This window comes from Sorex fumeus, unplaced genomic scaffold, assembly GCF_029834395.1.
Source record: "Sorex fumeus unplaced genomic scaffold, SorFum_2.1 ptg000061l, whole genome shotgun sequence".
NCBI classification, from domain to species: domain Eukaryota; kingdom Metazoa; phylum Chordata; class Mammalia; order Eulipotyphla; family Soricidae; genus Sorex; species Sorex fumeus.
Window position 1 is genome coordinate 21026513 of NW_026606118.1, and position 27979 is coordinate 21054491.

A 27979-nucleotide genomic window follows, 5' to 3' on the forward strand; every position below is an offset into this window, starting at 1 on the left:
TTTATTAGGCAACTATACTCATACTATTGCATGGAAGAAAGGAGTGAGAAACAAGGAAATTGCATGTGGAAGATAGCCAAAGAACTAAGTTTGGAAGAAAATACAACCAAGAAACAGATATTTACATTCCTTGCATATGCTTTAGGCTATGGAAAAAAAATTAAGACTAGAGATTCCTCAAAACAGTGCAAAGACAGTAAAAGAGGAGGACATGAAGGAAAGGAAAACCTTGTACCTAAGAAAACTGAGTCTGAACATGATTGAAAAATCCAATAAAGTAGAAAAAGCAATGAATAAACTATTTCAAAAGACTTGGAGTGAGTACAAAGCAAAAGATGTATGTGCAAGGCAAAGATGAAAAAAAAATCTAAGGACTGATGAGTATGAAATAAAAAATTCAACCAAGGTAAGGCAAAGTTACTCAGAAATATATGAATGGGGGCATTATGCCAAGAAAACAAGATTATGAATCTATACTTTGAAATACCATCACTATCTAGTGCCTGGAGGGTGGGGTCTCATACAGAATGACTCTCTCTATGGCACAGCTCAGATAAGCATATACAGAGTGCTTCAGTGTCTTCAAATGTCCAGACAGAAAAGGCAAATCGCCTCCCAGGGGAAGCGCGCGCGCGCGCACACACACACACACACACACACAGAGTTCAGTCCTCTCCAAAGAAATCAGTGAGGTCCAGAATCAACGGCTTCTTGTTCTATTAGTTTTTGAAGGAAGGTGTGAATTCAAAATATTTACCCTGCCCAGTAAGGAAAATAAAATATGTATAGACTGAAAAGCCAAGAAAACATTAAGCTTTTCTATAAGTCCTTCTTCAGAAAACTGAGGGGTGTGGGAGGGGGGTAAGGCAGGGGAGAGCATGAAGACCCAGCAGTATACCAGGAAACTAACAAAAAATAAAGAAGTTGGGGAAGGATACACTATGATGAACTTCGAATTCATTTCAATCGAGAATTAAGACTGAACATCTGGGAGAATAGGAGTGAAGAGCAATTGTAAATGTTCTGAGCGCTAGTAAGCCAAAAGTAACATAAGCAATGGAAATTGGGAGTTTTCCGTGAAGTGGGTGGGAGTGTAAAAACGCTAACAACTTCGTCTTTCAGAGCTCCAAGGCTGAGATATACGCAGTCAATTCCTTACAAGTCCCTTAGTCTTTTTCCTTCCTTTCTTAATGTATATAGACCTCTTTCAGGAATGTGTATCTTGGGGGGGGAGGGGGGGAAGGGAGCGGGGAAACAAAACCATAATCATTAGTGATGGGCTTCAGTATTTTTTTTCTTAAATCCAGATAATGTTTATATTCCTCCCCACCCCCACCCCCGCTTAAAAAAAATACATTACTTGAAGCATACAATGTGTAGGATTCTATAACTGTATGATGATTTCCAACAAGATGACTTCCACCAAATCTGTGCCTTGGTCTTGTCAGCTGCAGGACACACGTACTTATTCTCAAGCCCGGGTGGGGGTGGGTTGGGGGTGGGAGGCGAGGGTCCCAAGCTGCAGGGTCGGCTCGCCCTGAATGGTCTCCAATTCGGGCTGCCTGGATGGATTTCTCCCCTGCGCTGAGCTGAGCGTAGATAAAGAAGTTTGGCCTATGTCAGTCTCCTAGCATCGGTTGTGTGTTTCTCGTGTTTCTCTCAGTTAAGCTGGAGCTTGGGGCGGTGCATCTGCTGGTGACTTCAGGCTCCAACCAGCTCTCGGTGGGGGGATTGAGGGGGGCTGCAAGGGTGGGTGGTGGGGGGGGTAGAGTGAGGGTCGGGGCTACCTGTGCCAGCTCTGCACCTGGGCGACCTTGGCTGAGCCCCCCACGGATGACTCAATCGGCCAGGCGTCTGTCTTCTTCCTCCGCCCGGGGTCGACCCCCCCCTCACCGCCCCTCGGCTCCCCAGCGGGGCCTCCTTCTGCCACGTGACGCCCCCGCCAGGGGCCCCGCGCCCTCCTCTCGGACGCGCCGTTCCAGCTCCTGGGCCCCGCCCGCGCGCGGCCTCCTTGGCGCAGCCATCCCCGCGCAAAGCCCACGGCATCTGCCATTTGTCATTCAGCCCGTCGGCACCGCCCCGAGCCCTCATTTAAGCACGTCTGGGGCAGACTCCGGCCTCACTCTGCAGGAGGACGCGCCGCTGGACAGACGGGGCGGCTCTCCTGGCTGCCCAGTGGACCGCGGGCCTCCGAGCACCGGAGCACCGGGCGCTTCCCCGGGTTGCCGGCCTGGCCTCGGACGCGGCGCCACCCCCCCACCCCAGCCGCCGCGCCTGATTCCGGGGGTCTTCCGCGCCCGCAGGGTAGGTGGTGGTGGGCATCGGGCAGCCGGCCGGGGATGCGGTGAGGGTGGCGGGCTGCTGCGCGGCGTGGGCGCGCCGTGCCCGCTCCGAGCCGTGGGGAGGATGCGCCGCTGCGGGCGCGCGGGGTATACGTGCTGGGTGGCCCGGGTCCGAGCGGGGCCGGGGGGAAAGTCCAACACAGCGTCGCACCATCAGCCGGGGTAGCACCAAACCCCTATCATCCCACCTCGCTTTCGGGCACGGGTCACTCGGGAACGCCACTTGGGGGTGGTGGGGGGGAGAAGCGTTAGTGGCGATTTTGGTATGCGGTCCACGAATTCGGGCCGTTGGGAACCTAGCACTGTTGGGATCTCGCCGAAAAAAAAGAAAGAAAGAAAGAAAAAAGTCTTGAAAGTAATGCTGTTGTTAATCGTGACATGCTGTGTGTGTGTATATGTGTTGGTTTTTTTTCTTTGCAATTGTCCTTATTCTGGAAAATGTGGTCTATTTTACACTGTACTATTAGGGACTCTGCTAGCTCGACTGCGAAATAATAATAATAATTAAAAAAAAACTGTTTTAGGATGCGGGCACCGAAAAATGTCCTCGATTAGGATAACTGATAATGCAACTTTGGTTTTGAGGCTCCGTGGCAGCGAAGTTGCAGGAACGGACGGACGGCGGCGGGGACTCTGCTCAATAAATCATCTACGCCCGTAATCCTGACTTTTTATTCTCGACCTGTGTGTGACTTTTATGTTTTAGGAAACCAATAAAATTTAAAAATAGCCACCTGCAGCTTAGGTCCTTCTTCCAGGAATCCTTCCCTAACCCCTCCCTCCCCAGGCTGAGGCTGAATGCTCCCTGGGGTTTCACCAGGTCCCTATCCCTGTCGCCCTGACCCCTCCCATCCCATTCCTACCCCGTACCCCTGCTCAACGGTCTCACTCTGAGCCCCGCGGACCCGCTGGCGGCGCACGGTAAGTGATTAACACAGGTTAACGACCGAAGGAAAAGATAAAGCGCTGTGCCGGCGCCTGGTGTTTGGCTCTGCAAAGTGTGGCGTGGTACAGTCCCATCCGAGGTATTGACACTGATTGGGAAGTTGAGACCGTGGGAGTTGCCACCGTCGGAGGCCAGTGTTGCGCGCGCGCTGGCAGCTCCCGGTCCTCCTCCTCCTCCTCACTCTGAATCCTCTTGAGTGATGTTTTCTAAGTCCAAAGCCCGTTTCCGTGGGCGGTGGGAGCCTGCAGAGTGGAGAAGGAACACAACTTGTAAAACACGCACTCGGAGACTAAGGAAACATCAGAATGGGTTCTCAGGGACCAAGGGGTGCTTCATGAAATGTCTTTTCTTCCCCCCCACCCAAGCCCACCCACCCCCCACTCCTCGATTTTATGCACACACAAACACACGCACACAGATGTGTGTCATGATGTAAAACGTCATTCCTCGGTATGAGTCATTGGTCCAAAAAGTTTGAAAGCGCTGCCCTAGATCAGTGTGCAGAAAGGCGCGCGCAGACGTGGCCACGGCGCTGTGCGGTAAGTGGGGTTTGTAAGCGTCCAAAGCTGTGCGCCTTCCTCGCGTCCCGCTCTAGATGCACCACTCAGAAAACGGAACCCACCTTGAACGCTGGTAAAGAGAGTGGTTTGCAGCGGGGCACGGGGGGCTCATGCAAATTTATTTCTTATCTTGGGGGGAGGGAAGGCGAATTGCCAAAGAATTCCAGAAAATATCTTCTATGTGAAATTTAGAACCTGATGAAATAAAGCCAATCTGATACAAGAGTGCATAACATAGGCGCTATAAGTAGTAAAGAAAATTTGTAAAATGGCCTTAAAAGCCATTAAATTCTTCAGTGATGACCTTTGTGCTGGTTGTTAAGGGTTACCCTAAGGGTTTTGAGGTGCTGAGGATACTTTTTCTCCTGATCAAGTTATTGGGTATTTGCTTTACAAATTTGTTAAATGATACAAAGTTTGTGTGTTAAATTTAAATAGATGCACGTATATGTATGCTAGATGAAGATACAGACATCGCTAAATGATGTTCTGACCCAAAGAGCCAAGTACTCTTATCTGTTGATCAGATTTTTCCAACAGCTCTTTAAGAAGAAAAATAAAAAAAGAAAATTTGTGCATAGGATTAGTCACCTAGGAATTGAATCAATATCAAAAATGTCTTATTTCACAGATTCTATGGTGAACACATCAGTATTCATTAAGTTTTTTTGACTCTTAATTGTACTACTTAAAATATTTAAAGGAAAATTTAAGTCATTTAGATAAAATCATTAACTTTCACAAAAGTTAATTTTATTCCAACATAATCAGAATTAGATTTATCATAATTAAAGGTAAATAAAACTTTAGATGAAAAAATTAAATTCTGAAGAAGTATATTTTAAAGAGCAACAACTGCCTGGATCATCACCAAGAATTTTTAAATGCTAACATATCCTATTAAGCAATTTGAGTTCTTGACTCTATGGCTGTATTCCCGCTGCATAATAGCCACCTGTGGCATGGGCTATTATTTTTTATTATGGTAAATTTTTTAATATGACATATAATAGCCCTAAATGTTTCCATCACTGCAGAAATTTTTGTTGGAAAACATTGTGCAAGATACAAATCCTTTGTTGGAAACAACAGCCAATCTTTCTTTGTGTTGGGATTTGTGGGGAGAGGTCTGAGATAACTTTTCTCAACCATTAAGGAAATGCACTTGGCAATTTTTTAATAAAAGTTTTCACATTTGTATTTTGTACACATATGATTGTTTAATTTGACAGATCTATGAATATAGATCTACACAAGTGTAGATATTTTATTTGCCTGATATGTATGAATATATGTATTTATATTTTTTATGTTTTTTAAATTCATCTTCATTTTCCCATGTGGAAAGCTCATTATCTCAGGACCAGAGATAATGTATAAAAGACCCTGACTTATATTGTTTATAAGACATACTCTCATCTATGCCTAAATTTATTTTAGAGCTCTTCATCTCTCTTTCCAAATACAACAGATTTTTATTTATTCTTGCTTTATTTGTAGTAGTAGTTTTTTTGTGCTAAAAGTTAATTTTTTTAATGATAATTCTTTTCTTTACCTATGAGATTTTTGGAATATTTTCTAGTTTGAAACACAGAAGTTTCTGTAAGTTAATCTTTGGTTACTGATTGCTAGCTCACACTGCAGCCAGAAAATGGGGGCACTCTACCAACAATTCTTTGAAATTTGAGAATTGCTTTGTGGCCCCTTGGTTAGCTTTTCCACTGCTCCTCGAATGATTGCGCAGAATATGCAATCACAAGGTCATTATAAGTGTAAATGTGCATGAGCTTATATCCATACACGTATGTCTTTGATCAAACATAAGAATTATGGCATTTGGATCTTTCCAGATCTTACAAACTTTTGGGATTGCTTGCTCTACCAACTGCTGAAATTGGTCTAATAAAAATATCACAATAAAAGAGCAACTCTTCTGCACTTCTCCCTGTAATTCTGTCAACTTTTTATTAAGAGGTGAAAGTAAATACAAGTTGGCAATTGCTCTGTCTTCTCTATGAATTTGCATTGTTTCTCACATTCTAGGGATGGTTTGTACATCCACCCACAAATGCCCAAAATCTTAAGATCATTTTTTTGTAATGTTATGGGCACACCTTTCTTTAGTTCACATTTGCTTATAATATCCCTTTCAAATAGGTAAGACCTAATTGTCCTATCTAATCCACCAGGAGAGTCTTTAACCTTTAGCTGGAACTCTCAATTCAATTAAGTTTAATATAATTGCAGATTTATTTCAGACTTAAGTTACCATCCTATTTATAGTTGTTTTCATCCTATCTTGTAATTTCTTTTCTCATTGCCACCTTTTGATGTTTGGGGTGGTAGTGTTTTTATTATTCCATTTTTTCCCCTTCTGACTAATGTGAAAATTTAATTTATTAGTTACTTTTAGTACTTTATTTAAAAATTAACATATAAAATTAAGCTAAAGTTTATTGAATTTTACATTTTCTCAATATTTGAAGGTTACTTTGATACCAGTTAACTTTCTGACTTACTCTGAAAGTTATTTACTTATCAGCCAGAGTTTTAATTCTATCTTGATATCCCCTCACCCCAGTAAATTTAACACTAATTTTTTTTTTCATGTAGATCCTTGACTTGTCTATCTTCCTTCTCCGCTTCCTGAAATGCACATTTAGAAACTTATTTAATAAAGGACTATTGATGGCAGACTGTCTGAAAATGAACTTATTTTGCTCTTATTCTTGACAGTTTTGCTCTGTATATAATTCCATATTGACATTTTCTTAGCTCTTTAGAGTTATTCCATTGACTAATACTTTCAGTATTATACTTGGTTAAGATTACAGTTGATTGTTGCTAATCTGTCTTTTTTGTTTTGCTTGCTTTTAAGGTCTTTACTATTTTCTTGTCTTCTACAGTTATACAACAGAGTTTATCTGGGTGTGGACCTCTAATTTATCCTGCATTTAATGTTTCTTGTCTCTTAAGGTTTGTCTTTCATCAATTCTTAAAAGGTTTTTCCTTTACCTCTTTCAATATTGCTTTTCTTTCACCTTTTCTATTCAAGAACTCAAATTGATTTTCTTTAGTCTTTTCCATTCTAGCCACACCTCTTAATCAAGTATTTATATATTTTATTCATTTGGTCCATGTTGAATTCTAGATTTCTTCAGATCTGTGTGCTGACCTTTGTCTAATTTTTCTCTCCAAATTGAGTGATAATTTGCATATGATAAATACACAAAAAGAAATGTATGCTTTGATGAAAATTTTAAATGTATATGCGTGTGGAATAACCAGCAAGACAAATGAATAAGATAATTTAATCTCTACCAAAGTTCCCTATCCATGCCTGTCAATACAGCTACTCCCAATCATAGTCAGCTTCCTCCTAACTTCTATCACCATGGATCATTTTTAAGTGGTCTCAAACTTCATATAAATGAAATTGTTTATTCTTTATTGGTTTTTTCCCATAGGGTATTTTTAAGAATCATCTATACTGTATAAATTGGTCTTGTTACCACTTTAACACAAAGTGTGGCAAACTAGAGTTTATGGGCCAATTGTAACTCACAACTTTTAAAAACTTTCACTGTACCCATTCAGGATAATTTGTAGTTAAAGTAGACATCAGTGAAACACAAAATATACACTTTTATCTTTTACAGAAAATGGTGATACTGCTTTTTGGAGTATTACATTAGATAGTTATACCAAATTTATTAATTTATCCATTCAAGTTGTTTTTAGGCTTTGATCACTGTAAATAAAATTTCTACAAATCCTCTTGAAATTGCACCTATGCTCATATCTCTTGATTATTTATCTAGAAACTGAAATGATTGCCTTTGAGTAAGTTTGATCTGTTTACATGATATGAATAATGTTAAAGATGTTTTTATTACTTGTTGACCATTTATATTTAAAAATGCCTCTAAATCTTTTGCCCATTTCTTTTGATTAAGTTATCCTTTTGTTAATAATTTTTTCATTTGGACCAAGAACGTAGCTCAAAAGATAGCACACTTTGACTGGCATGTGTGAGACCCCTGAGTTTGAACTCCTGGTACCACCAGCACCACTGTGTATGGTTGCTATGAGAAAAAAAAAAGGAAAAACAATAAATTTTTAGTTACTTTATATACCTGGACCAGAAACTTTTAGACATACGTGCAATTATTTCCTGCATGTCTGAAGTCTGTCTGTGCTTATTGGTCTTATTGAATGAACAGATGTGTTTTTATAAAGTCCTGTTTATCATTATTTTACAAGTGTGGGCAAAATTTAGACTTTTTCGCACCTTGCCCAGAAAATTTTCTCCCCTCTTTGTTTTTGTATACCAATAAATTTCTTTGAATTTCTACAGCAATTTTTATCACCTAAGTCCTTACGTTGGGTATTTGACTTATCTTCAGTTAATTTTGAGGTGTGGTATTAAGGTGGGGGATCAAGATTTATTTTCTATATGAACATCCAGTTGGCTTACACATTTATTTTTTTAAAATGTAAGAGTACTGCTATTTATTCAGCCATTGATTAAGCTGATTGAATTGGGAATGAGCTTCATGGCTTACCCATTTATTAAAATGGCCTCTCTCCCCTTTATTTGTAGTTGCCTCTGTTGAAATGATCATACCTTGGGATCTTTTTGTAGACTATAAAGTTTAGAGTCCAGCTGAACTATTAATTCTTCCATTTGTACCTTATTTTCATAATTATTATAGTTTATAGCAAATATTTTCTCTTACAATTTTTATTGAGGCACTCTCATTTACAATAGTGTCAATTATACTTTTAATGCATACATTGTTATATTGTTACAATACCACACTGACCATCAGGGTGACCCTTTCTGCCCACCAATGTCCCAAGAACAGTAAATCTTATTATTTCTAAACCAAACGTTTAGAAATTAACATTTGTACAATAATGGTAGCCTTTATACAAATTTCCCAGTTTTCCCAACAAAGCTTTTTTCGTCCTTTCTGGCTCAATTTCATGCATCTAGGCATTGTCTCCCTGGTTTAATCTGTGACCGTTTTTAAATCTTGCTTTGTGTGGTTTTGCCACTTTTGAAGATTACAGGTCTAGTATTTTGCCTTGTGTCACTCAATATGGATATGTTTCATAATTTGACAAATAGAGTTTGTGGGAAGAGTACCCCAGACACTTGCACTTGTTTCTGTATTGTATCTGGGGGCACATAATAACCCACATCAATATGTTAACATTAATAGCATAGTTTAGATAGTAACTTTCAGGCTTCTCCATTGAAATAATTATTTTTAAATTTTGTAGTCGGTTAGAAGAAAGTTTACTTTCAAAGGAGACAGTGAAAAGTATCAAGTAACTTGTGGATACATGTGAAAACTACCACACTAATAAATATTCTGAGGGAGATATTTTGAGATCGTACAAATATATTTCTCATTAAAGTTTTGCCCACTGATTTTAGCATGCAGCCCATCTTACCTACAGAAATTATTATATTTTAATAGCTATTTTTCATTTCCTTCTCTTACTGCATTTTGCCATAATTGTCAAAAATTTTATGGAAAGAAAAGCTTGCAAAAATACGTAATGTGACCATTTGTGAAGCTTTAAAAAAAATTTTGCTGGTACTACTTCAGAGTGCAATGTCTATAATGGTAATGATTATGCGGTGATATACAATAATTAAATTTTGATTGTGGAGCTAGACCACCTGGGTTAAAATTCCTAACTGCCCCCCTCTTTGCCATGTAGTGTAATATTGGCCAATTATGGAATTCTCTATATTGACGTTTTTTCATCTATAAAATATAGATAACAAGGGTCTACCATAGAAAGTTGTTCAGAGGATAAAATGAGGTAAGACTAAGAAAGAGATGAAAGTTGTCTTTAACCTTTGGAAGTACTGGTATTTTTTTCTAAATCTGAATTATCCTAATTCAAATTTGTTTGATAATTTTATAAATTAATGATTAAATAATATCTTATTTTGAGGTAAGCATTATATATGTATATGACCTGGATTTCCCTTACTGTTCAATTATTTTTGTGTGTGTACTATTCATGTATTGTTCAGTTGCTATTCACAGTGAAGGACATAATAAATGATAGATTCCTAAACAAAACAAAACAAAAAATATTACACAAGAGCTTAGCAGCTGAGGTGGCAACATTCCCAACTTTCTAGGGCGATTTATATCTGAGGCTTTGACAGAGATAGAGCTAGAGGTAGCTCTTGCAAATGAATCTTTTTAAATATTGAGTTAAGTAAATTCAGAACTTGCCGTATACTGTGATGAAATGGCCTCTCAGCAGAGCAAAAACATGTTTTCAGCTTCTCTATATTTTTCACCTTCAACATTGTATTGTAGAGATTTTATCATTTGGCATGTTTTTAAATGATCCCATACCAACAGTTAAACACTTTCCATTTTTCATGTGCCAAGCTCAGGTACTATTTTGTTTTGCTGATTGGGGATGATACTTTGCTCTTTAGAGACTCTGTATTATTCCCCATGTTGAAGGCAAGAGTATTTGAGTCATTCCCAGAAACAGAGTGTCTATATATTTGTTTCAGTTGATAAAATGGAACTCTGTTAACCTTTTTTTTAAAAAAAAAAAAAAAAAAAACCTCCTCCAAGCACCCATAGCAATCAATGCCATATCTCCCTGTACTGAGAGATCTCATGTAGTCAGTTTCCTGAAAATAATTCTTAAGTGACACCCGGACTTGAGAAAAGAGGGTTTTCCTGGCATTGGTTTTTTTTCTCTGTCTTGTCTTTAGTGTTACTGCTCAGAATTACCCCAATTGTAAAAATGGTCTTAACTATTCATCAGAACATGAAGTCTGTGCTTTTTCTGAGGATTGTTTTTATTCATGCCATTTCCTCTACCCTAAGTGGATTAAAATTTTTTTCAGATCCTGTCCAGAGGTTTCTCACTCCACAATTCTGCTAGCTAGCTAGAAACCCTATAATTTGTAATCTATATAGCTCTTGTTAAATTTGTACCTTTCATCACCAATCTTTATATCTATCACTTCTAGTTGGTCAGGTTCTTAGAGATAGGGTTCCAGTACCTACCCTGATACTTTGCATACAAAGAGCTTTTGCTAAATAACTACTATGCTTAAGTATCTACTATAATTGTGCTACAGTTTTGCAAAGTAAAAATTATTGTCTCTGTTTTTTTTTAAATTGTGAAGAAACTCAGTATCAAAGAGATTAAGAAACTTGCCCAACACCATATAGTTAGTAAGTGGCAAAACTGGTTTGTCTCAAGCAAAAGCTCTTGCTATTCTACTCCATATTGCCTTGGTGCTAAAAATAAATAGCCAAGTACAATTATTAAACTGTATTCATAGTAAAATGTGCTGAAATGGCTTCACTTTCATTGCCTTGTGTTACTTGGAGTATTAACTTCTGTGACCAGAGTACTCACCATGGACATTAGTCCATGACATGCTCTTATGTTATTTGGATTTTCCTTTCAAATTTTCATTGATACTAATCTATATTGTTTAAATAGTCTGAATTTGACTTACTTAAATGTCAAATAAAATCTTCACTTACTTGAATGTCAAATAAAATCTTCACCACTATTTTTTTTGGTGACCCCCGAATGGCAGGACAGATCCCCAAATGGCACGGAGACTGGCGAAGTATAGAGGGATTGAATGACTCCCCAGCGAGTACAGGTTCTAGCAAGGCAAATTCCATTTGATTTTTAGCCCTGAGACGAATGCTCTTGAATTTATTACTGCCTTCTGGCCTCACTACTCGAGGCAGTGCCCAAAGCACCAGATCTTTTTGGCAGCCTTGCTCCTGAGAGCACTGGGCATAGACAAGGCTGGCCCACTGGAACTAAGGACCGCAACCTTTAAAATTAAGTCAAAACAAGCCTGTAGTGGAAATGGAATGACTTTTGGGCCCATTCTTTGTTTCTTTTGAGAAGTACTGCACGCTTATAGTCAAATCACGCAGAGAATCTCAGTAATCCTAAAGCCTTCCTTTATTTCATTCCATCTGTGCTCACTTGGGTCCCAACTGGCAGAGTCTCAGCTGGTGTCATCTCTATTCCTGACTTCTGCTGACTTGGTTTATTTTAAACTCCAAGGGTAATCTTTTTTTTTTATGGAGTAGTTGTCCAGCCACACCCTGGGTATTCTTTCCAGGACATGCTTTCTCAGTTTTTGCAGCATAGGCTGAGACTTTTTCTAAATCTTAAGCTCTCATTCCTTTTGCTTAATGACCTTTAAGTATATCTTTCACCTTCTTAGTTTTACTATACACAGAAAGGAGAAGCCAGATCCCACCTTCAACACTTTGATTAGCAGTCAGTTCGGCTAAATATCCAATTTTATCACTTGCAGGTTTTATAGAACCTGCCACCAAACACTAGACCACCATTGAGCCCTTTGCCATTTTATCACAAGCATCAACTTTGCACAATTTTCAATAACATGTTCTTCATTTACGCCTGACTCCTTGCCAACATCATCTTTAGCATTTTTACCAGCCATTCAAGGAAATCTAAGCTTTTCGCTGACATAACTATCAGAACTCCACCTATAGTGAGTTACATTTCCACCTCAAAAAAATTTAGGTATCTGTTGTAGTCTAACTTCCACTGCTTGATACCTAATTTGTTTTAGTTGGTTCAAGCTACCCTAACAGAATACTACAAATTGCCTGGATTCACAGCAGAAACTTATCCAAGATAGAGGTACTAGAAAATTCAGTTTCAGATGAAGTTTCTCTTCTCAATTTGCCTGTGACTGTTTTCTTTCCAGTCCCCACATTGTTCTTCTGCTACCCTGTGCAAGGGTAGCAGAAAGGGTCTCTGTGTCTCTTCATTGTTTTATGAGGACACCAGCCATTTGGAGATCTGTCCTGCCATTTGGGGGTTACCTAACTTGTTCACTCTTCCCAAATTCTCAACTCTTGAAAGGAAGTATGTTTAAAGATGAATTGTGCTTCGAAATCTCTCATGAAAGATATTGTTGGGAGAAAATTTTTTTAAAGGTCCTGGTTCTGTCTTCTTTTTTTTCCCCCCCAAAGGTCTGGCTCTTCCCTCTGGAGGTTCTTTCTTTGTGACTTCCTTAGCACTATATGAAGGTGAAGAGTAGAGATTTCGCTCTTTCCTGACAACTGAGCACCTTTTTGTAGCTGCTTCTTTCATATACAAGTTAGGGACTACAGGGTCCTTTTAAGAATTTGACTGGCTGATTCTTTTTAACAGTCTCCAGAGCCTCGCAAGTGTCTTAATCTGTTGCTGGTACCAGATTAATGTCTATTCTCTTGTTTTATTATCACTGCCTACATGGCAATCAAGACCAAGTGTTCCAGAAAGTACACAGCTACAAGGGTGTATAGCCACAGAGGCTGCTTTGGGGCAGCCCTGGACTCTTGCTTATCTCCAAGTGAAAGTGTAACTATTATGTACTGATTTTTTTTAAATGAGGATAATGACATTGGTTTAAAAAGGTCCTTTGATAGAATAGAAGATAAGAGCCAAGATATAAGTCAGAAAGCAAATACTAGAAATAACTCCCCTTCATTCCCCCCCACTCACCCCTCCACCAGAAGCTAGTCTGGAAATAAAGTGGGAGGAGGGTGATTTGTGGTGAATGAAGCTTTTTTATTTTCATAAATTTTATTGGGAAATACCATAACATGTTTGTACACTGAGGAGCAGAATCCGTAATAAAATGATACTGAGAGAAAATTTTATATAGAGATTTGTGTTGATCTTGATTAGAGAAAGAGACGGTTTAACTTTGAAAAGATGACTCTTTACCTCAGCCTTGGATAATTCTGTTATTTGCATGCATTCATTGATACTTAGCTGAAGCCCCCAAGGTGCTGTATTTATATATGTACTGTGCAGTATTATTTCATAGAACCCTCAGGTTGGAAGAAACTGAGTAAAGATATTCAAGATTTCTTTTTAAACCCCATGTGAATCTGCAATTATCTCAAAATCACAACTGAAAAAATATATGTGAGGCCATTATAAAAATCTTGATAATTTTTGTTTTTGTTTTTAGATCCTTGCTACCTGATTGACAGAATTGTCCTCCCTGACTTTTGTAAGTTGATATTTTAATTATTTTATTCTCCATTCTCCATAAATGGTCTTTTCTATTTATATTAAAACATCTTCCTCGAAAATCTAAAACAAAACTTTGAGCAGAACCTTTAATTACTTGATACTCTCGTGGTCTTCTTCTCTTTTTATGCATGTCTTTAAGTGATAAAACATTTTGAATTCATTTGGGAGGGGTTGGTGCCATACCTTGGCAGTGATCAAGGACTATTCCTGTCTTGGTGTTTATGAGTGAGCCCTGGCAGTGCTTGGGTGACCATATATGGTGTTGGGGACTTAAATTGGGGTTGGACAAATGTAAGGCAATGCCTTACCTCCTGAACTATCTCTCCAGACATATTTTGATTACATTTTAATTGCACTTGTTGGGGTAGGTGCACCTGTTTCTTTGGTACAAGGATTATGTTTAGCAGAAACAGAGTACCACCCATGGAGCCAAGATTTTGGGTACTTGAATTTTTTATGCACTACACTGGGCCAAGTCTTTAATTCTTTCTTTTTTCTTTCTTACTTTTTTCTCTCTTCCTTCCTTTCCTCCTTCCTTCATTTTTCTTCCTTCTTTCCTTTCTTTCTTTCTTCATGAAATTGTCTTCGAACTGTTCTACCTGCCCCTATATTTCCTGCTTGATGTGCCATTCTCCCAATAGTCACATAAATTAAAAATCTAATTCTTGATCAAGGGAACTTTTTTTTTCCTAATAATTCAACCACCTCTCTTTACAGAGATTTTAACAGCTCTGTCATATGGGTCTCCTTAATTCTCATGCTTTATCTACCCTGACCCACTCTCCACACAAATATTTATTTATTTCTAAATAAAGAGGATGGAATGATAGAAGTGCTTAACGGGAAAATTTCCAATACCATGTTCCTCTAAAAACACTATTTTTTGCTGTACTGATATTCTTGTGTTCATGTTCTTAATTGGGGTTTTGCTGTTTTCATGAATATCCTTGTGACACATTGCTTCGTTACCGCCTTCAAATATTTACTAAATTGGCATATGCTCACCCATGTCTTTCTAACCAGCCTATTTCAGATGGCTACTGTTGCTCCCACATTAACTTTCCAGCTCTTCTGCTCTGTTTTGTTATATTAATGAACACCTGATAAATGTTCCCTCCATTCAGATAAACTGCACAAAGGTAGGAATTGTGTGTTTTATTCACCAAGATGAGAAGCAGAATGCAGAACTGCTAGAAGTTACTGCCTTTGCATAATCTACATCCTTTCTACTCTGATTTAAGAGACAGGTAAGTGGCTTAAACTGAGACCAGTCTTTGCATCCTGTGTCTCATTGGGGCATGTGTGATCTAAGCCAAACCAACTGAACTTTTTTCCTGGATTTTTATTGTTTTGATCTGTGGATGGAAATAAAGATATAATTTATGTCTTGTCACAGATCCTCTTATCTATTAGATGTTAACTAGCCAAAAGACCAATATATCTGTATACTATAATGACACAAGGAAAGACTGGCATACACTATGTTATATAGAATAAGACTATCAGTATTCAAATTCCAATCTCAAAATAGAGAATACACTAAATTATTGGTCCCTTTAGACTACTTACAAAAGTTGCTGTATGCTAAAATTTAAAATTTTTAATGAATATTACATAGAAAAAACTTTTAACTCAATAACCTGTGTCTACCTTATAGAAACTATAGTCTCTAGACACTAAGAACTACCTAGAACCTAGGGGAAAGGTTGGATAAATGTCACCAACATCCAAAGTTTTTTCTTGCTCTTCCTGACATAGCAGCCTTGTATTTGCCTTCCCACGGTATTCCTCTGTACAGAAGCATCTACATACCAGTGTCTATTGATAGGATGTTATGAAAAATGAGACAGGGAGTTCAAAATAAGATTTGGTGCACACTTCCCATAACACCACCATATATATTCAAAACCTTCCACTCATTTTCCCCTATTTACTTGTTTTCTCATGTTGCCAGCCTATTTTTATTCCTCTCCCCCTGTACCCCCTAAGAGGAGTAGTAGGGAAGGAACACTGAACCAGAGTGGACACAGTGATGGGATGGTGGATCATGGGCACTTCAAGTGGTTATGGCCAGTATCAATAACAAAAACTTGAACATTATTGTAACCCTACCAGTTAAACTATAATAAAAATATATTGATAGTTTTTGTTAAATAAGATTTTCTCTTTACTACTGAAAGTCTCTTCTTGTGCTAGGAAGTTAATTTGTTTTCTCCTAGTGAGTAGTATGAAGATCAAATATAGGAAGATAAGTGTTTGATCTTTGAAAACTCTTAAATGCCATGCAAAAGTATCTCCAGTGTTTTTGCTTGGTTTTTTTTTTCACCCTCTTTATGGGGCAATAGCCTAAATTTCTGCTTTGCATGAATACAGTTTTACTTCAAATGTTTAAATGGCAAGAAGTAAAGCTGATAGTACAGAAAAGTCACATTGCTATTTTGTAGCACGGATTTGTCTCACTTATTTTAAAAGACAGTCTATTTAGTTTTTTGGTTTTTGTTTTTGTAACTTCCTTTTAATGACAATTTGGCCGGTTGTGGCTTGTTAGTTGGTTTCTACCAAAACCTAGACTCAAATGTGTTAAATTTTTAGTGTTAAACTTCTGGCTGCTTCAGTAATCTGGGAGGACACTCCGTCTAAGTGATGGTTCCTGACTATCATCTAACTCCTCTGAGCCCCATGTGGGCAGGCTCCTGGCTGGGGGCACAGAGGCCGGGAGAGGTGGGTGAGGTCCAGGCCAGACAGAGACAGGACTCAGGCACAGCTGGGTGGGGACAGGGGACAGCGCCCCTCCCCCGGCACATGCCCCTCTCTCCCACCCTTCTCTCGGACACCCAGAATGTGGTGGTAGAAAAGATCATGGCGGTGGGATGGGTGTTCAAATATTAAATGTAATCAAATATTGTGAACTTCTTTATAAAAACAAGATACATTAAAAAAAAAGAAGAAAAACTCAAAAAAAATTTTTTAGTGTTAGGGTCATGTCATCCAGAGATTGATGTTCAATTATATATCTTTATTTAAAAGGAATCATTTTTCTCTTCTGATAAGTTTTATATGTTAGTGTGTCTGGCATATCGAATACTCTCGGTAGCTTGCCGGGCTCTCCGAGAGGGGCGGAGGAATCGAACTTGGGTCGGCCATGTTGGCCGCGTGTAAGGCGAACGCCCTACCACTGAGCTATCACTTCATTTTTCAACATCAATGATAATGGCTACCATAAGGAGATTCAATTGTATGCTCTCATTTGTCTTAACACTCAATATAAGTTATATAATTAAATATTTTACAAATGCTCTAAGAAAAGGTATTTCTTAAATCAGCACTTTTTTTACAGATGAGAACATGGATGTTCTCAAGATAGTGTTAATTGATTAATTTATAAAAATGTTTTAAAGTGATACAAAAATTGAACATGTGTCTATCTTACCTCAGAGTCCATACTCCAATGTACTAACTTGTAGAATGAAAGTGGTATATAATGCATTGGGCTTTGAAATACATTATGATGTCTTATTTAATATAGTTTTTATGAGAGAACATGAGTGAATAATTATATGCTTGCATGGTAGCGAGATTCAATGAAATCAGGACAGGAATTAGAATACTTAAAAACTTGCAACTGCTGTTTATTAATTCTGTGGTGATGGCAAATCGGTTTATTCCCTCTCTTGAGTCTATTTTCCTTGATCAAAAGAGAAATTAATAAAGTTGCTCATCTCAGATGGCTATAGTAATGATCAAATGGATGTTTCTAAGTGCTTTGTAAAGGCTTAAAAAAGATTTAAAAATGAATTGATGAGTACATCCATCGTTTGCCATAGCCTGTTTAAAGGTAGAAAATGTTTTGAGTGCTCTTCATAAAAAATAATTTGATTTCAGGAAACTCAGTGAGTTTATAGAATAGCTCTATTGAGCATGATCTAGCATACAGGTATTACCTAGTTGACTTGATGAGATGCATCATTTTTTGAGAACAGGCATTTTTCAATGCCTTGTAAAGGACTTCTTGATGCATATTTGTGTGACCCAGAGAGTGGGAAGACCCAGAAACCCAAATGGGTCTGTACTGCTTGTTTGTTTCAACATTTCTGACACAACTGTCACACCATAACTACCTTGCCAGTACAATTTCAGGTTCTGTATTTTCCAAGTTCATTTCTGTCCCACCTTGAAAATCAGTGGAAGCCTCTTCCTTGAGGGCATACTCAGTGGTCTATACAAAATGGCTTCATTGGCAATCAGAGGTATAATCACTTGCAAGTCCAGATCTGGAGTTCTGGGGTGATCCCCAGCTCAGAACTAAAGTGCAGATGATGGACGGTGGGAAGATTGTGTCCTGCATTCAGGATAGAGTTCGCCATTCCTTTCATTCCAATATTGTTTGTTTTCTTTGTGGGTTTAGGAATGTTGCAACTTAAGCCATCTATTCTCAGGTTTGCTTGGGTTTCAGGGTGAAATAGCAACACATCTGGTGACAAGGTTTCTGTGATGGTGGCATCAAAGAAGCAGTTCTGAATTTGAAGGAGGATGTGGAAATGATTTTATTCTATCTGTTCAGTGCAGTGTAGATAACCAGATAACCAGTGGGGATTATCCATTTTATTTCCTAGTCCCTTTTAGGTGACCCCTGCCTCCTCACCCGCTACACACACACACACACACACACACACACACACACACACACACACACGGTTCTTTCACCCACAGACTTTCATTCAGGAGCTTGGATTACCAGTTTCAGTGATTGCCTGGCTCAAATAAAAAAAGCTAACTGTTCATGTTTTGTTTTGCAAACTGAATTTACACACATCAGCTCTCAGTGTGGCCTTCCTTAGGTGGAGATCCACCTCGAGGGAAGCCAGCACTCCCTTCGTCCCCTTGGGAAGTTTATGGGGTGTGCACACAAAGCCAGAGTCCTAACTGTCATCAGAGCGATCAGATTGAGAATAAAGTGCCCAAGTAGTTTGGGCACTGTGACACCAGCGAAATTGCAGATTAACTGAGGCCATGGCTTGTGGGGTTGCAGAATGGAAAAAGAAAGGGAGAGTGAGCAGTGAGCACAGCGCGGGAGAAGTTTATTTATGGAATGTCAGGGACCCATTGGGGCTCAGAACTGCCCTCGGGGGCCCATTCTCCCCTTCTGACCTTGGATGAACTAGAGAGCAGTATATTATGCCCGGTGATTGTGCTGGTTTGTCATGGTTAGCATTCTGGACTGTCACTGGAATGTAGGAAACGGATGAATTTGAATTGAACCATGAGGTGGTCTGCGGGGCCCTCTCCTTGTCTCAAGGAAACCTGTCGCTGTTTGTCTGGGCCTGGTCTAATGAAAGCAATGGAGGGAAAGAGAGGTGGGCCTTTGATCTCTTTGTTGCAGCTGCTCCCTGGGAACTGCTGAAATCAATGCCCTGTTTTCCTGAAGGAATGAATGGCCCTGCCTAACTAGCTTTGTGAGGCTGTGGGGGAATTCACTGCCTCTGTTTATTGACAGCTGAAAAGGAGCACATGGGCTGGACTGGACCTTCTTGTGAAAACCAGGCACAGGGAAAATTAGACCTCAATTTAACACAGAGGAATTTCGAAATTCACCCCAAAGGAGTCGGGATTTCTCATGCTTACATTAGAATTACCCTAGTCAGGGGGACTGGTGTGCAATGAACAATGGCGGCTCTGTCATAACTATGTAATAAGTAGGAATATGGTATGCATAATAAATGGCATTACGTAGAAATTGATTCAACATCCCTTTTTTTAAAAACACAAAAGTCAAGGCAAAAATGAAGCATAATATAATCAGGTGATCGTTTTATCTTTAAGATGAAAAAATTTTGAAACTGACAGCATGATTGTATTACTGAGTTTCAAGAATGTGTTTTTCACCCATGTTTCAAAAAAAAAAATCTTTGAACTTTGTGTATAAACTTCACTTGGACTAGTTATTCCTGTGTGTGTGTGTGTGTGTGTGTGTGTGTGTGTGTGTGTGTGTGTGTTGCATGGGAATTTTAGGATAACACATTTATTTTTTAAAACATATTTGTAGAATCCGTACCTGGAGGTGTATCAAACAGAAATGAAGCTGGCTAATAGGCCAACAGATCCTTTGCAATCAAAGTGACTCATAAATCCTGAAATTGCCACTAATTTTCTTTTAGGGCACAGTAAGGAAAAAGTCTTGAATTTATCCCAAGAAACATCTCCATACCTTCTTTCACAGCTCCATTCCCTTGCTTCATTTCCCAGGAAGAATTTATGGCCTCTTCCTTGGCCTCCAGCTCTTTGTGCACACCTCTATTATAGCACTTTACACATTGCCCGTAGCTCTTTGTTTCCGAGTATTCTCTTAGTTGGAAGTAAAGCAGCTGTGTCTTATTCATTTTTATATCTCCAAACCTAGCAAAGCCCTTGGCTCAGTGAATGCTTGCTAAATGAATGGGTATTGATAGCTCCCCAAACGTTACTTTGAATGTAATTACTTATCCAGGCTCCAACTGCAAATACTACATTTTAGGGAAACCTCACTGGTCTATTGTCACCTGATTGGCTCTTCTGCTTTTTAAAACCTTTCCTTTATGGAGAATTATAAAACTTTTTTTTTTTGTCAATTTGACAAGTTTGTTGTGCAGTCCATCAGCCTCAAAACTGGAGATATTTAAAAAAAAAAAGTGTGGCATTGCCTTTCACAAATCCAAACGCTCTTCTCTAATAAAAGTTCCTACATTGTAAGTTTCAACAACGTTTTTGTTTGGAATTGTATGGGCTTCTCCTACTCCAGGTGTAAAGATTGAGATGGAGAATGTCTCCATTTCACATGGCTGAATTCTATGGAGTCATGTTAAATAATAAAAAAACAAAATAATCTCTTGACAATTTCTCTAACCAAACCCTTCACCATGTCCTATTATGAGTCTATTCTCCAAGGAAGATGAGGAGTAAAGAGAAAGAGTAGCGTAAAAGGGAAAATGTTGTGTCTAAAATCTTCACCAAGATTATTGTTCAAGAACTCTATTGGGACTTCTGTCTTGAACGGTATGAGTGAAGTTTCAAATATAGGTTTGCACCTTGATGAGCTGAGGTAGAAAATTATGTAGGGTGTTTGCAAGGGTCATACAGAGACAGTGGATTCAACAGGTTGTGCTTCTGTTAAGATTTTTAGATTGCTTGCCAAACAGGAAAAGTACCAGGGCCTTGATTCTTGATGGACTCTCTCTGCTAATCCCCTCACCCCCCATTATCCTGCAGTAGTAAACTAGAGATAAGAAAGAGGTCAACACAGCATTTAGTTTTATAACTTGGGTTGCTAATTCCCTCCGTTTCTGTAAGTAATTTTGTGTAACATCATTGAAAGTAGGGAGGAATAGAGGCTAAGAGGAAGAGTAGGAACTTAAGCCATGCTTTTTTCCATGGGATGTCTCAGCTTTTCACACTGAGGCATATCTTGTGATAGAACAGCTTTCAAAGAAGGGACTGACGTTCAAAACTGTGCTGGTTGTGTTCTTAGAATCAGATAATGCTCCTTCATGATCCTTTACTTGAAGAGTCATTTCTGCTGGATTGGAGACAGCTGTAAAATCCAAGCAAAATCGCAAGATTGTCTCTAATAATTTAAGAGTCAAACCCTCAAAGTAGGTTTGGTGATTGACATAAATTAGGTCTGTGGGTGTTGTTTATCTACATAAGCAAATTTCCTAGTAGAAAGATACCAGATACTTCCTTCTTAGATGGCTTCCCAGTCATCAGACTGACCAGATAAAACAACCCTTAAAGAAACTTGCTTATCTAGGCATTGAGCTAGACACATCCTCCTTGACCATTTGATGAGCTACAGGAAAGACAATTCTGAAATACAGAATGATTTTAAATGACAGTTGGAGAACTTGCCCTCCAAGTGTGTAACGTTTTCTGTCTGGAATTTTTTGGGGGGTGGTGGGTGAGGTGAAGGGGTGTTCAGGTCCTTTCTCTGCTAGTGGCTGTCTTTGTTCTTTAGAATCCCACCACCCTCCACTTCACTCATTCTTGCTCAAGTATATATTTCCTTTTCCCTAAGGATAGAGTTTTGGGTTGATGCTATCAAGATATCCTGGTCGTCACCTTTTTGTTGTTTTACAGGCTTACAGGTTATTTTACTTGAATTAGCATCTCTGGAAAGTAATTTTAAATACACAAATGCTCCTTGCTTCCTGAGCACAGCCTTAAGCACAGAATTAATACAATGTTTAATGTAACTGAACCTACTGTTGTAGGTATGTCTGCTTAACAGGGAAAGGAAGAGGAGAGAGATTCAAATGTATGAGTTTCCACATGGCTCATGGAGGGACCTGGAGGCCTATCTTGGTATTTCTACATGGCAGCCCACACCTTGCTCGTACCATCATATTGTGCCTTTAAAATGAAAAATCCTTTTAAGATCTTCAAAGTGACGTGGAAATGTCAGACTATGGAGCTCTGGCATGTCGATGGAGAGGAAGTTTCGATCCCAGCATTCCTGAACGTGTGTTCTGTCTATAAATGTCCATTTACACAGTTCCACTGTGCTTTCTCTCCATGCCTTTTTTTTTTTCTTTAAACGTTTGCTTGTTTCCCCTTCTTTCTAGGATTGCTTACACCTCTGATGGTGACCCCTGTTTCTGGTCACATCTAAAATTCCTCTGTCTTGCAGACTAAGGTAAGTCAGTCCCTGTTCCAACTGCCTTTGGAGCCGCTGCTTGGGCAGTGATGCATGTCCTGACGTCTCTGTTAGAGCGCCCCCTGCTGCCTGCAGCCCTCCTCCCCCAGACCTTCAGAGATGATGCCTGTTGACCACCTTCTCCACGCCTCTCAAACGGGCATTCCGCATCCCACAGTTTGTTTCCCATGCAGCATGTCCTGGTTCTCTGCTGAAATCTGTCACCGCCAGTACCTGAGATACCCCTTCCCCTGTTACTGTGTCATGCTAGCAGTGCTATTTCTCCACAATTCCGCACTGTACTCTGCATTTTTTTTCTGCAAAATGACCTTTAGTAAAATGTGCCATCATTTTCTTTATTCCAGATTGTAAAAATTGCTGTATAATTTGTCTCACACTTGATTCCTCCTTAGGAGATCCCATGCCTTAGAGCTGGCAGCTCTGCCCTCTCTCACACTCTCCTCTACCTGAGGGATCTCCATTTTCTCCACTGTTTTTTAAGCAATTCAGGACTTGGATAAAAGCCATAAGATAACTTTCCCTCTCTCTTTCTAGGCATTTGCATAGGAATCAGAGGAGCTAATCTTGTGAGTAAACACTTAGTCTCTGCCCTCCCTCCCTCCCTCCCTCCCTCCCTCCCTCCTTCCTCCCTTTCTTCCTTCCTTCCTCTCTTCCCTCCCTGCCCCTGGAGTTCTTTATTCCCTGTCATGATCTTAATTGAAACGCAGCTCCTGTCCCTTCAGTCTAGAAGGAACTCCCATTATAGTCATCTTAGGTATTCCCAGCACCATTGCTGCCAGACACATCCTAGAACCTAGAGATTTCCCTGGTCCCTGCACCGGGCTTAGCTCGAAGCAGAGAATGGCTGATCTTGGCAGTCTTCTGGGATACAAAGAATCACAAAGTCTGACACAGCTTTTGAATGAGCTAGAAAGGAAAGGGGGGACAAGAGTGGAATTCCAGAGTCCTCTGTCCCTGCCATGCTGATCTGGAGGCAAAACAGCACCCAAACAGTGGTAGCTATGGAAACCAAGCTGAACCGAGGGAACCGTGAGAGACAGTGAGCCTGGGCTCTTTGGGGCCCAGTCCGTGGGAAGTATCTAGTAGGACTCTGATTTCTGACTTTGGAGAGGCTGGAAATGAGGCAGTGAAGAGCCCACTCTCTTGGTAATGTGGAGTTTCAGATCGCTTTCAGATAGACTCTGGATGCAAATCCTAGCTCAGCTGCTAGTTAAGTATCTGACCGTGGCCCAATCAGCATAACTTCCAAGCTAATAGCATAATACCCCTAAGTAAAACAGGGTTAGTACTACTCATCTGATTATTTGGAAGCTTTAAGTGAAGTGATTAACACATCCTTCACCTGCTACATGCCATGGGACTCTTCCTGAAGAGTACAGGAGGTATTCAGTAAATACTGTTGCTGTTATATGGTGATCCCAAAAGCTCAAAAATAATCACCACAGAGGTAGAGAAAGAGCATGTGTGAAAGGTCAGCTTCATGAACCTCGACTTTTAACTGGTGACCATTGGGGACACCTACAGATGTCCTTACTGAGAGGGGCAGGAATTCATCTGGAATTTGAAAGGGCATGGTTGGAGATTGTCTAACCTCAACTGGTTGAAACCTGAGTTCCTCCAGAGATCATTCCAGAAGTTGCCAACCCCCTCTCTTTCTCCTAACCCCCCATCTAGTCAAATGTCAGTCAACTCCTAGCAACATGCCCACTGTGCCTTTTTTTGTTTTCTTGTTTGGGGGCAACACCTGGTGGTGATGCTCAGGGCTTACTCCAGGATCTGCACTCAGGAATTATAGGAATTACTCCTGGCAGTGCGCAGGGGGGCTGGGGATCGAACTAGGGTCGGCCGTGTGCAAGACAAGCACCCTACCAGCTGTACTATTTCTCTGCCCTCCCCACCACCACTGTGCCATTTTTAAAGCCACTTCATTGTTGGAGATGAATATGACTACCCTATTTAGAGTGTCCACTTTCAGACGTATAATCTCAGTGTGGACTGTGATCACTGAAATGAGATTAGTGGTCTGTAATCTGTCAGATTAGGCGGACTCCTTGCTGTACAGAATTCCAGGCTTTAGAAAAGAAAACTTAAAAACACTGACTTGAGAGGCTTTTTCAGAAAACCAATTTCCCGTCATCTCCTATCTAGAAGAGTCCTTCGCAGAAAACCAAGGCAGACGTGCAGGGGTTGGGAGCTTGCCCACTTCTTTCCCACTCAAAGCATTTGAAAAGTCAGTCTGCAGAATTTACTTAAGCAAAAATCAGGAGGAGCTCCAAATGAATGAACTGAAACTGGAAGGAAATCCCTTTGTTCCACGGGGTCTCTGAATGCTCAGCAGGCAGCTAACCCTGTTCATTAATGGAGAAAAAGACGTGTGTTCCGAAACTCTCCTCTCAGAAGCAAGTGCCCAGAAAACAGATTGTGACAGCAAAGTTACAGCAAAGAAGCCATACGCTGTAGATGCATCAAACTTTTGGTTTTGTCCTCAGTGAAAATTTCCCATTTATTAAAACCTTCCCATTTACTGAACAGAAGCTGGAGATATAGTGCAGTGGGTAGGGCATTTGCCTTGCGTGCGACTGACCAGGGTTCAGTCCCCAGCATCCCATATGATTCCTGAGTGCAGAGCCAGGAGTAAATCCTGAGCATTGCCAAGTGTGGCCCAAAACCAAACATAAAAAGTTAATAAAATTCGTTACGGTAAATTCTTTACCAGGGGCCAATCTCTGTTCCTAGAAAAATGTGATTTTTTTTTTTTTTTGCTACTCTGGTGCTCTGATATCTCTCTGTTTTGGAATGTTTAACAGGACTCTCTCTCTCTCTCTCTCTCTCTCTCTCTCTCTCCCCCCCCCTTCCCCCTCCCCCCATCCCCCCATCCTTCATATATTTTGCCCCTGGTAATTGACATATTCAAACCCTTCTCTCTGATTTTGAAAGTGAAATTCTGAATAGCGCCTGCAAGGAGCATCCTGTCAAAGTTAGATGAGTTCTTTTTCTAATTGCCTCTTCTCTGCTTTATTAAATTGTCCTGTGCTGCACTGGGTTCCCTCACCGCCACCACCACCACCACCACCACCACCCCACCAGGGGCGGGGGTGGGGGGGGGGATGCATGCTTTCAGGTTCCCAAGCATTGTTCGCTATTTAAGAATGAGGCTGGAGCTGGGATGGCAGGTGGGGAAGGGCGGGACTTGCTCCCCTCTTTCAACCAGCCCTGCTTACATTGAACAGCTTAAGAATAAGCGCCTGTGTGAGCCCTCGGAGGCCCAGAAGGATTGTGGAATTCAGAAAGGAATCGCTTTCTTTTAGTGATGATTTGAATATTGTGACAATGAAGCTAAGCTACTCCACAGCTGGGTTTGCGTACTTCATGTCAGGCGCCCCCTTTCTCGGGAAGCTGAAGGGAGCCCCCCCAGCCCCCACCCCCTCCTCCTCCTCCGCTCTCTGAATTCATACATTGGTTTTGTTCTCCAGCGAGATGGGTAGGAGCAAAACAGAAAAAGAATCATCCAGAAGAATTTTACATTCTTGCTTTAGTGTTTCTTTGAAAGCTGTTTTCAGAAATGAACGCGGGCCTTTGGAGGTGGCCCTTTTTAACCACCTAGATAGAGTACTTTGTTTGAGACGAGAGATGGACCGTGAAGATGGTTTGTAAAGGGTTGATACGTGCAAAGTGTGGGATACCTTTAAAACCAATTCTCTGAATGATTAAAAAAAAAACAACCCTATTGTGTGTGTGGGGGGATTCCCCCCTGAAGTATGATTGCTGCTTTCCCTCTTAAACTTTATCTAAAAATGGCCTTACTCTTTTCCATTTTTTTTAACTTAAAAGGATCTTCTTATACACAATAAATTGCTATAGCCCCTTTTGTGGGGACGGAGAAGGGAGCAAATTTAAAAAGAAAGTAGGCAGCAGAATGATTGCATGGATTAGGTGAGGCGTAATTGGCTTTGTTTCATAATAGATTTACCTCTGTACTGGTTAAGAAAGTCCTCAAAAATCCCCTCCCCTGCCCCTGTTAGAGGACTAGCCATCCAAATAGTCTTAGGAGGAAGAAGCCAAGTTTTAGAACTGATTGGCGAACTGAGATACAGGTCGCCAGGTGCTAACTAGGGATCAGTGGTGTAAATCTGGGAGCAGGTGGTGAAAATCAAAAGACTCTGGGTGGCTTTTAAATGGGGGGGAGGCAGTGATGTTGCCCAGTTGTCTCAGTGCTGTGGTCTAGGAACTCTCCTGCGGGAAGATGTCCCTGGTCATTCTAAAGCATATACAGATTTGGTGGCCATCAAATTGTGTCTTCAAATGGAAGATCTCAACTCTTTCTCATTCTGCAACTTTGATTTAAAAAAAAAACACCTGTATGTTTCTATAGTGCTTTTGTTAGAGACAGATGTCCCTAGTGATTGCTGACTTGTTTCCATTCGTACTTTGCTTCAGGTCTATTACCTTATAGCTGTGCATATCTGTTTTTTTTTTTAAATAGTACTCTAACACTGTGTAAAAAGATATTTCCTCTACAGGCTATTTTGAATATTTCATATAAGCAATTTCACATGTGTTTTTTGTTTTTCTACTTGCAGAAACAGGGGAAAACTTCAGGTTTATTTTTTTCTAACCCACTTGCAAGTAGGACAAAAGGATACGTTATATTTAAAGATATTCTTGAGCAACATTGTCTGAGAGTTGGAAAATCTTTTCAATTACAACCTCTTGACCTATGTCACACCCTTAAAATATACCAGATGTTATAAATGCTTAATACTTTGGTATCATACACTTGGTATATCTAAGGCATTTTAAAATCTAGGTAGTGGGTCTACTGAGGTCACAGACTAAGGATTTAAAATCTAAAACAGATTTATTATGGTGCATGAAAAAGTGGTAGGAACATTCAACACATTAGTTGTATGTGTGTGCATGAGTATGTGTGCCCTTGACACAGACACACAAAATTCAAATTGTAATACAGTGGTGGTGGTGTTGATTGGGGGGCAAGGTTGGGGGGTAACATTTTCTATCTTCTTTCACTGAAGATATGCAAGTTCTTTTCTTGCAGGCTGTGGTCCTTCAGATCCAGAAAGACCCCTTGTCCATCTTGCTACCGCTCTCTCCTGAGCAGGTAAGTGACATAACTTCTACAATTTATTTCTGTCATGTTTATTAATAATTGCAGCTTGTGCAGGAAAAAAAAACATGTAAAAGCAGTCAAAGATGTCTGGGGAATTACTCAAACATATATGGAAAATTCTAGAATCTTTGAAAGGGTTCTAGTAGAAGATAGACACACTTCCTTTTCAACACTGCCCAATACCTTAGAAGGGAGCCATCTCTGAGTATTGGCTGGTTGACA

General features: G+C 40.0%; 1 long non-coding RNA gene across 2 annotated transcripts; it reads left to right on the forward strand.

Annotated features, from left to right (window-relative positions):
* The first annotated feature begins 2241 nt into the window (after positions 1–2241).
* On the forward strand, positions 2242–27724 carry LOC130034637 (uncharacterized). 2 transcript variants are annotated; one of them, XR_008794142.1, is made up of 5 exons: positions 2242–2304; positions 13879–13920; positions 22538–22608; positions 23164–23195; positions 27663–27724. It is a non-coding gene; the product is annotated as an uncharacterized LOC130034637 (long non-coding RNA). The 2 variants fall into 2 exon arrangements; XR_008794141.1 differs by having other exon boundaries at positions 27686–27724.
* Positions 27725–27979: the final 255 nt, after the last annotated feature.